The sequence below is a fragment of the Ranitomeya variabilis genome, chromosome 4 (assembly GCF_051348905.1).
Source record: "Ranitomeya variabilis isolate aRanVar5 chromosome 4, aRanVar5.hap1, whole genome shotgun sequence".
NCBI classification, from domain to species: domain Eukaryota; kingdom Metazoa; phylum Chordata; class Amphibia; order Anura; family Dendrobatidae; genus Ranitomeya; species Ranitomeya variabilis.
The window spans coordinates 252,839,393-252,851,582 of record NC_135235.1 but is presented as its reverse complement, the minus strand read 5'-3'; the positions used below and the strand labels follow the sequence as shown (position 1 = coordinate 252,851,582).

The 12,190-nt window shown below is 43.7% G+C and overlaps 1 protein-coding gene across 17 annotated transcripts in view; it reads right to left on the bottom strand.

The window, feature by feature from the left end:
* ROBO3 (roundabout guidance receptor 3) overlaps positions 1-12,190 on the bottom strand; it is a 552,219-nt gene that overhangs the window by 500,321 nt on the left and 39,708 nt on the right. Inside the window, exon 4 of one of the 17 annotated variants that reach the window (XR_013213086.1) lies at positions 3,515-3,613. The exons of 14 other annotated variants lie outside the window; for them this stretch is intronic. The gene's annotated coding sequence lies outside the window, so the exon portion shown is untranslated. Of the gene's footprint in view, positions 1-2,132; positions 2,278-2,679; positions 2,696-3,514; positions 3,614-12,190 lie in introns of those variants that run through there. 2 more of the 17 variants (XR_013213085.1, XR_013213083.1) reach the window with 2 other exon arrangements.

The following is a 12,190-nucleotide window of genomic DNA, read 5'->3' as shown; positions in this document are numbered from 1 at the left end:
GCCGCCCAGAAGCACAAACAGTCTGTCTCTCTGATGAGGTCAGATCTTTCCTTGGTTTCTCTGGCTTAGAGCTGGAAGATAAGAGTCTGCCTACAGTCCCGCCCCGGAGCATGGGCATATCATTAGCCGAAAACTTCTATAACAGATTACACAAGAACCACAAGATGGATTTATTCACCCCAGGTATCATTTTAATCAGTTTAACAGAGCCAACCTGACAGTGTCTGTAGTTTACTTAGCAAAATCCTGCTGACAGGTTCGCTGTAAAGTTTCATGGTACAAAAACATCCAAAGTCAATGACAGGAATAAGAAGCCTTGATGGTTACACTGGTCTTCCAGGCGGTCACCATATAATGATGATGGAGGCGACGGGCAATTACCATATAATGATGATGGGGGCGCCGGGCAATCACCAGACACTAATGATGGAGGCGACAGGTGGTCACCAGATACTGATGATGGAGGCGACGGGCGGTCACCAGATACTGATGATGGAGGTGACGGGTGGTCACCAGATACTGATGGGATTTACATTTCTTTTTGTCCTTTCACTTTACATTTTGTTAATTGATAAAAATAAATTATTCACTATTCTATATATGAAAGCTTCTTATTCTGCAGCATTGTTTCCACATCTGTAACGTTTGCACAGCACTAAACATTGAAAACCAAATAACAATTGGCAACATAACTAAATAAGTATAAATGGTATAAGCATTGGCCGTCAGTTGGGTGACTGGTGATGTGGAAGCAACCAGTGGGCTGAATGGCGGTGTGGCAGCAGTCAGTAGGGTGACTGGCGGTGTGGCAGCAGTCAGTAGGGTGAATGGCGGTGTGGAAGAAGTCAGTGGGGTGATTGGCGGTGTGGTAGCAGTCAGTAGGGTGAATGGCGGTGTGGCAGCAGTCAGTAGGGTGAATGGCGGTGTGGTAGCAGTCAGTAGGGTGATTGGCAGTGTGGTAAGTCAGTAGGGTGAATGGCGGTGTGGTAGCAGTCAGTGGGGTGAATGGCGATGTGGTAGCAGTCTGTGGGGTGAATGGCGGTGTGGTAGCAGTCAGTAGGGTGAATGGCGGTGTGGTAGCAGTCAGTAGGGTGAATGGCGGTGTGGTAGCAGTAGGGTGAATGGCGGTGTGGTAGCAGTCAGTGGGGTGAATGGCAGTGTGGTAAGTCAGTAGGGTGAATGGCGGTGTGTTAGCAGTCAGTGGGGTGAATGGCGGTGTGGCAGCAGTCAGTGGGGTGAATGGCAGTGTGGTAAGTCAGTAGGGTGAATGGTGGTGTGGTAGCAGTCAGTGGGGTGAATGGCGGTGTGGAAGCAGTCAGTGGGGTGAATGGCGGTGTGGCAGTAGTCAGTAGGGTGAATGGCGGTGTGGTAGCAGTCAGTGTGGTGAATGGCGGTGTGGCAGCAGTCAGTAGGGTGAATGGCGGTGTGGTAGCAGTCAGTAGGGTGAATGGCGGTGTGGTAGAAGTCAGTGGGGTGAATGGCAGTGTGGTAGTAGTAGGGTGAATGGTGGTGTGGCAGCAGTCAGTAGGGTGAATGCTGGGGTGGCAGTAGTCAGTAGGGTGACTGGTGGTGTGGCAGCAGTCAGTAGGGTGAATGGCGGTGTGGTAGCAGTCAGTAGGGTGAATGGCGGTGTGGCAGAAGACAGTGGGGTGAATGGCAGTGTGGTAGTAGTCAGTAGGGTGAATGGCGGTGTGGTAGTAGTCAGTAGGGTGAATGGTGGGGGTGGCAGTAGTCAGTGGGAATGAGTGGGAATCTTATCATATAGGGCTGTACTCTGGAAGCACCAGACAAGGGTATAACGTTTGCAGTTGGCATAGAGCCGTAACCTGCACCACCGGTGAAGATGATTTACTCATTACACGCAGTGATAGGGAAAACATTGGCAGAGACCTGAGATGTCCTGGTAAGATAGGGCCATGTTTTTTCTGGCTGTCTGTGTCGGCCAGCTGATGCCAGGCCTGTCAGGATATTCCTGATCACACCACTGCTCCCATAGGGGCTGCTGGGTATATAGATGAGCTCTATATTCATTTACTCTTTCCAACATCATTAATCAGCTCTCCAATGAAATGAGCCCCAGAGACAATGGAAATCTTCCCTCTGTTTAAAGTCTGCTTTAATTACAATCTCACCAGGAGGGCGCACTCGGCACACGCGGCTTCCAACTCTGCTATTGTCCTGCCTGAAAAGTGGACAAGGAGAACCCTTAGGGTCCGGGGCCATGACCTGCTCGCTGTCACGAAGGCGGCTTGACCTCTTGGAGAATCCACTTGACTTAACAAAGACATGTGGCATTTCAAGTCTGAAAATTATCAAAAAGCGAAAGGAATATTGGACATGTATGGTGTGTACGGCCCGCAGGGATATTGATCTCCTCTGCATAATTGTATCTGCTCATGTTTTCTAGGATTGATTCCTTTTTAAAGAACTTTCTGCTCTTGACATTTTCATCTCAGATGAGCAGACAGATGTCTATATCATGTTTGCATGTCTGTTATGTTTTTGTGGTTACTTTTCTGAATAGTTGATCCATCTCCCCTAAACCTATGTAATAACCTACTCCGCTATCTGTGAGGTATTTGTCTCCTATCTGGATGACTGGGGGGCCGTTACATCTAGAAAAATCTGATGTCCTTAAAGGGCCCCCATAAACCTTGGGTAATAGTCGACTGAACCTACCAATATCATACATCTTTTGTGTATGGACGTCTCATGACTCTCCCAACAAATGATGTAACACCTGACCCTTTAGTTTTCCAGGAGATAAGCCGCTACCAAAGCTGATTTGCCCATCAGTTTCTTTTCTCTCGATATGAACGCTCAGTTGTATTCCTGAAGATGGAGTAATCGAGAGATATTGATACAGATAAAGGTTATTGTATGGGAGTAGCCACTTACGGTAAATGGCAACTGTACCTTAAGAAAATATAAATCAATACCACAAGCAAGTATGAGAAACTTTGTAGCATATCTTATCAGAGAATTCTGCTTCCTCTCCCATTTCTAAGACATTTGTTCCTTGTCCCACTAAGAAAAAAACAGCCCAAATCTACTAGAGAAAGGACTTCCTGCCAGATCATTGAGCTGACAGGTTACAGAGAAGAGAAGAGTGAGAAAATAATCAGGGGGAGACACGGAAAGATTGTGCTGAGCTTTCTAACAAGTACTGGATTCACATCTACACTGCTCAGTATGTAGTTTCCTCCACACTGTTACTACTTGTTTCTGTACGCTAAAAAAGGAATGAAGAGCAGGAATCCCTCCTGTTGTGCAGGGAATGGCAGAGAGGATATCAGCTAGTCTCTTCCCACCAACGCAAATTAAGACACAGAACCAGCAAAAGAGAAACATGAGGGAAGGCAGGATACAAGTCATATCGTGGTCAGAAATAATATTATTCCTCATGCACACACACAGGAAACGTTTATCCTGAAGTTACTTGAAAGTACAACTACTCTTTAAGACCCTGAATTGCATATTAAGCACCATTATTCCATCACTTGCGATCTCTCACCATATTCATTCCAATTTTGTTATTCTGTTTATGAGCCAAAAAGATCAGGATGAGCGGAGTTACAGTACCAGTAGTTCACAGAGAGAGGCGCTCTTCTGCCTGGAATAGTGGAAATGCCGAGTTACTGCTCTATTCTAATGCACACATTTGTTACTGTAAGGCTATGTGCACACTTTGCGGATTTGACGCAGCAGTTTTCCATGAGTTTACAGTACCATGTAAACCTATGGAAAAGTACATCCACAGTGCACATGCTGCAGAAAAAAAACGCACGGAAACGCAGCAGTTTTCATTCCTCAGCATGTCAATTCTTTGTGTGGATTCCGCTGCGGTTTACACCTGCTCCACAATAGAAAACCACTGGTGGAATCCACACAAAAACCGCAGTAAATTCGCAGTGCGGTTTACCTGCAAATTTAACAAAAACAGTGTGGAACAATCCGCACACCATTCTGCAGCGTGTGCACATAGCCTTACAAACATTCCCAGTGTTGATAAAGCTAATTGACAAATGTCCTGGTAGAAATCTGGACATTTTTGAAGGGTAACATGTTAGAAAATGATAATTTCCATGTCACAATTTAGTATAACCACAAACAAAAGTAGAAAGGGACCGAGATGTGATGACAATTATTTGAGGATGATGGTTCCCAAGACAATCGATAATTCTCCTGCAATTACAGATGATTCTGCTCAGTAATTCAGTGATGTGTAAGGCTGAGGGTCACGTACACGTAATCGGGGACGATATCCTGACCACCTCCTGGAAACTTTCCCATGATAATGAGATTTGCTATCTGAAGAGGAGTCATTGTATTCTGCATTGTCTACCCCATACACCAGGATTTTGGTGTGACGAGTTGGGGTCTACTTACGAGAACAGGGGACAGACGCCTGGCAGGAAGTAACGAAGATATTCTACTAAAATCAGTCACAACAAGAATATAGGTTATGTCCTAGTGATAGGGAGTAACTTATTGATTGCGGGGGTCCTACCTTTCTACCTGACTGAATTAAGTATTTTGGGAGTGTTGGACATTGCCGAGTGCTACTGTAGCAGTCCCAGAGAATGGAGATGTGTAAAAATAAATAATAATAATGTGTGTATTCAACCTCCACTCCATGCAGATTGGGCTCTGCAAGGCCCGATGTCACAGATCAGTGGGGTCCTAGTGGTCTTCCCCACAGTGACCAATCAGTTATCCACTAGCCTATTAATAGAATATACATTTATTATTTGGAAAAATCCCTTTATACACATCATCAGTTTTGATTGGTAGGGGTCTGGGTGCCGAGTCCCCCAATAGCTGGGAGCAGAACCTTCCAGCTGAGGGCTGGTCTCACGGCTTTAATAAACAGTCTATGGATGTCTCATCTGAAAGTTTCTCCTCCCTCATTTTAGAGAAGATTGGGGTCTCCGCATGCAGACCCCCACTTATCCAAACCTACGATGTGTCTCTGACATGTCAAAACTTTATATGAAGCATTAAATTTAAGCTTTATTGATAGGATAGAGGATGGATTATTGCTCTCAGTGGGGTTGATAACTACAGTACCTGTAGTTTATTTTCAAAAAGGGTTCAGATCAAACCAGAAATAGATAAATAAAGCTACATTCACCAGCGTGCACTCATCTTCACAATGGCTGCCATTTGTTATCCATTTGGCTGGTGTGACTGCGGACGCATTCTTTATTAGAGGCTCATATTGGAGTTGTGCACAGTTCCATCAGATGATCAATGTCTCCTTATTGGTCATCTGATGGAATTGCTGGACAAACCCTTTAATCCCCAACAATTGGTAAGTTCTTTGATATAAAGTGCATTGGCACCTGAATATACCAGGCACTCAATAGTGGGGGGCAATCCATCAAAGTAAGGGGCTTTTTTCCCCACAGAAAACTTACATAAAACACTTTGAAAAGTCGAACTTTTTTTGTGCAATGCGTACCTGTGCACAAATTTTGGACTAAGTGTCTGACGAGACGATGCGCCGTATTCATCGAGTGGCGGGCGTCTCTTCCATAGACACCGGTCTATGGAACACGAAACCAGCCCCACGGACTTCACCAGCAAAATATTTTGCTTAAATGCATTATTTGGACCCACGGCAGCCCCACAACTCTTCCCATTCCCCTTTATTGCAGCGTGACCCTGAATTGTGCAATAGTCACATTATACAGTCTGAGAAAGGTAAAAGATAAAAAGTACATAGCAGTTTAAGGCCCCGTCACACACAGCGACGCTGCAGCGATACAGACAACGATGCTGATCGCTGCAGCGTCGCTGTTTTGTCGCTGTGTGGTCACTGGGGAGCCGTCACACAGACCGCTCTCCAGCGACCAACGATGCCGAGGTCCCCGGGTAACCAGGGTAAACATCGGGTTACTAAGTGCAGGGCCGCGCTACCCGATGTTTACCCTGGTTACCAGCGTAAAAGTAAAAAAAACCAAACACTACATACTTACATTCCGGTGTCTGTCCCCCGGCGTTCTGCTTCTCTGCACTGTGTAAGCACAGCGGCCGGAAAGCAGAGCGGTGACGTCACCGCTGTGCTGTGTTTTCCGGCTGGCCGGCGCTCACAGTGCAGAGAAGCGGACGCCGGGGGACAGACACCGGAATGTAAGTATGTAGTGTTTGTTTTTTATTACTTTTACGCTGGTAACCAGGGTAAACATCGAGTAGCGCGGCCCTGCACTTAGTAACCCGATGTTTACCCTGGTTACCAGTGAAGACATCGCTGAATCCGTGTCACACACTCCGATTCAGCGATGTCAGCGGGACCTCAACGACCAAAAAAAGGTCCAGGCCATTCCGACACGACCAGCGATCTCGCAGCAGGGGCCTGGTCGCTGGTACGTGTCACACATAGCGAGATCGCTACTGAGGTCACTGTTGCGTCACAAAACTTGTGACTCAGCAGCAATCTTGCTAGCGATCTCGCTATGTGAGACGGGGCCTTTAGCCACGACCTGTGGAACGTTACATGTCCGAACGGAGTCACACACCGACATTTACAACCCCTGGCATAAATTCTAGAATCACCGGCCTTGGAGGATGTTCATTCAGTTTAATTTTATTGAAAAAAAGCAGATCACAGACATGACACAAAACTAAAGTCATTTCAAATGGCAACTTTCTGGATTTAAGAAACACTAAAAGAAATCAAGGACAAAAAATGTGGTAGTCAGCAATGGTTACTTTTTTTTAATGGAATCACTCAATTCTGAGGGAAAAATTATGGAATCATGAAAAACAAACAAAAATGATTTCATCATCCCCAAACATCCTTTCAATTGATGGGATAAGAAAAGTGTCCAAAATATCAACATAAACTTGTGCATTTATTGAAGAAGTAATGACAGCCATCTCCCCAGTGCCTTTACCTGACATGCAGTCCCATATCATCAATGACTGTGGAAATTTGCATGTTCTCTTCAGACAGTCATCTTTATAAATCTCATTAGAACGGCACCAAAGTTCCAGCATCATCACCTTGCCCAATGCAGATTCGCGATTCATCACTGAATATGACTTTCATCCAGTCATCCACAGTCCACGATTGCTTTTCCTTAGCCCATTGTAACCTTGTTTTTTTATGTTTAGCTTTTCTGTACAGTACAGACCAAAAGTTTGGACACACCTTCTTATTTAAAGATTTTTATGTATTTTCATGACTGTGAAAATTGTACATTCACACTAAAGGCATCAAAACTATGAATTAACACATGTGGAATTATATACTTAACAAAAAAGAGTAAAACAACTGAAATTATGTCTTATATTCTAGTTTCTTCAAAGTAGCCACCTTTTGCTTTGATGACTGGTTTGCACACTCTTGGCATTCTCTTGATGAGCTTCCAGAGGTAGTCACCGGGAATGGTCTTCCAACAATCTTGAAGAAGTTCCCAGAGATGCTTAGCACTTGTTGGCCCTTTTGCCTTCACTCTGCGGTCCAGCTCACCCCAAACCATCTGGATTGGGTTCAGGTCTGGTGACTGTGGAGGCCAGGTCATCTGGCATAGCACCCCATCACTCTCCTTCTTGGTCAAATAGACCTTACACAGCCTGGAGGTGTGTTTGGGGTCATTGTCCTGTTGAAAAATTCATGATGGTCCAACCAAACGCAAACCGGATGGAATAGCATGCCGCTGCAAGATGCTGTGGTAGCCATGCTGGTTCACTATGCCTTCAATTTTGAATAAATCCCCAACAGTGTCACCAGCTCAGCACCCCCACACCATCACACCTCCTTCTCCATGCTTCACGGTGGGAACCAGGCATGTAGAGTCCATCCGTTCACCTTTTCTGAGTCGCACAAAGACACAGTGGTTGGAACCAAAGATCTCAAATTTGGACTCATCAGACCAAAACACAGATTTCCTCTAGTCTAATGTCAATTCCTTGTGTTCTTTAGCCCAAAAACATGTCTCTTCTGCTTGTTGCCTGTCCTTAGCAGTGGTTTCCTAGCAGCTATTTTACCATGAAGGCCTGCTGCACAAAGTCTCCTCTTAGCAGTTGTTGTAGAGATGTGTCTGCTGCTAGAACTCTGTGTGGCATTGACCTGGTCTCTAATCTGAGCTGCTGTTAACCTGCGATTTCTGAGGCTGGTGACTCGGATAAACTTATCCTCAGAAGCAGAGGTGACTCTTGGTCTTCCTTTCCTGGGGCGGTCCTCATGTCAGCCAGTGTCTTTGTAGTGCTTGATGGTTTTTGCCACTGCACTTGGGGACACTTTCAAAGTTTTTCCAATTTTTCGGACTGACCTTCATTTCTTAAAGTAATGATGGCCACTCGTTTTTCTTTACTTAGCTGCTTTTTTCTTGCCATAATACAAATTCTAACAGTCTATTCAGTAGGACGATCAGCTGTGTATCCACCAGACTTCTGCACAACACAACCGATGGTCCCAACCCCATTTGTAAGGCAAGAAATCCCACTTATTAAACCTGACAGGGCACACCTGTGAAGTGAAAACCATTCCCGATGACTACCTCTTGAAGCTCATCAAGAGAATGCCAAGCATGTGCAAAGCAGTCATCAAAGCAAAAGGTGGCTACTTTGAAGAACCTAGAATATAAGACATAATTTCAGTTGTTTCACACTTTTTTGTTAAGTATATAATTCCACGTGTCAATTCATAGTTTTGATGCCTTCAGTGTGAATGTACAATTTTCATAGTCATGAAAATACAGAAAAATCTTCAAATGAGAAGGTGTGTCCAAACTTTTGGTCTGTACTGTATGTAAATCCCATTTCCTTTAGGCAGTTTCTTACAGTTCGGTCACTGACGTTGACTCCAGTTTCCACCCACTCGTTCCTCATTTGTTTTGTTGTGCATTTCCTGTTTTGGAGACATATTGCTTGAAGTTTCCGGTCTTGATGCTTTGATGTCTTCCTTGGTCTACCAGTATGTTTGCCTTTAACAACCTTGCCATGTTATTTCTATTTGGTCCAGATTTTAGACACAGCTGACTGTGAACAACCAACATCTTTTGCAACATTGCGTGATAATTTACCCTCTTTTAAGAGTTTGATAATCCTCTCCTTTGTTTCAATTGACATCTCTCGAGTTGGAGCCAGGATTCATGTCATTCCACTTGGTGCAACAGCTCTCCAAGGTGTGATCACTCCTTTTTACATGCAGAATAAGAGCAGATCTAATTTGATGCAGGTGTTATTTTTGGGAATTAAAATTTACAGGGCGATTCCATAATTTTTCCTCAGAATTGAGTGATTCCATAATTTTCCCCCTATGCTTGGTTAAGAAAGGTAACCATTACTGACTACCACATTTTTTGTTCTAGATTTCTTTTAGTGTTTCTTAAAGCTAGAAAGTTGTCACTTGAAATGACATTAGTTTTGTGCCATGTCTGTGAACTGCTTTTTTTTCTACAAAATTAAACAGCTGAATGAACATCCTCCAAGGCCGGTGATTCCATAATTTTTGCCAGGGGTTGCATACTGCTCTCAGCTCATTTTCTTGCAGCTCATGATTTTCACACTCATAAATCAGACTTTCTCCAGAATCAAAGTTTCTCAATATAAAATATAACCTTCCACTTAATTAAGGTGTTTATTTTGTAAATGACTCCCCCTTGTTTTATTACAGTCTGGCATATTGACTAATTGACCTCGTTGGTTATCGTTGGGGTCCGATGGCCTGAGGCACAATGGTGGGTGGGATACAGCTGCTGTGCACCTGGGTCACGGTCGTCAGAAAGTGCAGTGCAGTAAATGAAGCAGACGATACATCATCACACATAGCCCTTTAAATAAGTCGCTAATCATCTCCCCCAGACAATGGCTGCTGTCCTCTCTGCATAGAGCAGCTCTGACATACAGTGACACCAAGCATATGAGACACCCTGGGCCATGTCACTAAGCTAATATAAGGGGAGGAAGATTCATCTTGATCTTTGCTTGCAATATTCTCTCTATCATCCCATTACAATATAATCAGTGTGGACGCTGAGCTGCCACTACTAGACGTTTATTGTATCACAGACAGACCTCCATTACCACGTGTAATATATACATATGTATACTGTGCAAAAGTTTTAAGCAGGTGCAGGAAAAAATGCTGCAAAGTGATAAAACTTTGAGAAATAGAAGCGTTAATAGTTTATTTTTTATCAATTAACAAAATGTAGAGTGAAAGAACAAAGAACATAGCCAAATCACATCAGTATTTGGTGACCGCCCTTTGCCTTTTTTTTTTTTTTTATAGGTACACTTGTACAAGGTCAGGGATGATTGTAGTCGGTTGTATGAATAACCAATTACATCAAACGGGTGACAATAATCATCATTTTCCTATGTAGGTTGAAACAGTCAAAACTCTGCTACAAGGGTGAGGTTCTGGAAGGCAATTTCACGTCACATGTCGTACAGTACAGCAAAACTGAGCACAGCAGTAGACACAAGGTAGTAATACTGCATCAGCAAGGTCTCTCCCAGGAAAAGATTTCATAGCAGACTGAGGTTTCAGGATGTGATGTTCAAACTCTTTGAAGCTCCAAAAAGTGGGCAACGGTAAGGACTGAAGACACAATGGTCGGCTAAGGAAACTTAGTGCAGGAGATGAAAGAGACATTGTGTTACATCTAGAGATGAGCGAACGTGATCACATAACATCTTATCCGAGCATACTCCGGTGTTATCCGAGCATCTGGCAGTGCTCATATATTATGTTCGAGTCCCTGAAGCTGCATGGTTTGCAGACAGCCTCAACACATGTGGGGACTCCCAGACAGATGCACATCATGCAGCTGGCAGTGACTGGAACATAATATACGAGCACTGCCAGATGCTCAGATAAGATGTTATTCCAGCACGTTCACTCATCATTAGTTTCTTCCCTTAGAAATTGGAAAATGTCCAGCAGTGACATCAGCTCAGAACAGACAGCAACCATTGAGACCAGCTACATCCAACTACTGTTTGTAGAAATCTGGCTACATGGAAACAAGACTAAGGAACTCAACTATGTCCAAAAACACAGGTACCAGGGTCAGAAAAATGTCAGTATGGGCTCTGGACTGAGGAGTTAGTGTATGAAAATATAGGAAATATTTGGATGTTATAGACGGATGTTTGTACAGAAAAGGTTGGAGAGCAGCACAATAACCAGGGTAGGCAGAAGCAGTGAAATATGGTGGAGGGTCCTGCAACTTTGGGACTGCATTTCAGAAAATGCAGATGGGGATATGCTCAGGATTATTGATGTACTCAATGTTGAGAAATACAGGCAGATACTTACATATCATGTAATACAATCAGGGAGATGTTTATTGCCTCCAAATTAATTCTGCAGCTGGATAACGACCCCGAACATTCAGCTATTGTCATCAAGAAATTCCAGGAGTCCTGGAAGTGATGAGATACAAAGTTTCTGCACAAGCTTTATGCACAGAAGATCAGGGATCAGTTCTCCAAAATGTTTGGAAAAACCTGTGGATCCAGTTGGATGAACACGTAGGTGGGCTGCGCTGATGGAGTGAATCAATTCTTCAGAAATGATGAGGAAAAAGCTTTATATTCACAACATGCTTCAAGTCATGAAGACAATGTGTAGACAACCAAGTATTGGTGGGATGTACATTTCTCTTTTATTCATTCACTTTGCATTTTATATATAAACTACTAGATGGCAGCCCGATTCTAAAGAATCGGGAGTCTAGAATCCATATATACTTTATTTATTCAAATGTAAGAATAATACAATTAATAAATAATAGTAAGAAAGAACAAAAAATGGCTGCACTCACCAGCTCTTGACAATTCTTGACAGTACGGCACATTTCTGATTGGTCGCTCGCGGCAGGCGGCAACCAATCAGAAAAGTGCCGCGCACCACGAAGGCATATATCTTTGTCCACCCTGAGCGGGTGTAGGACGCTGGTGACGTCACTTATCTCCGGACATTATCTCCGGACAAAGCCACGGAAGTTGGCACAAATTGCCGGAAGTAGTATTCTAGGCAATTATATATTAGATTTTAATGTTATCAGTGTTTACCTTTGAACGTTTATATTGTATTGTCCTGTCACCAGCCATGTGTACGATTATCGGCCGAAAGCCTCTCTGGAACCAATAATCACCCCATGTAAAGGTATCTTTATAAGTTAAAGATTCAGAATACTATGACTTTTATCATATCCTGAACAGTCAAGTT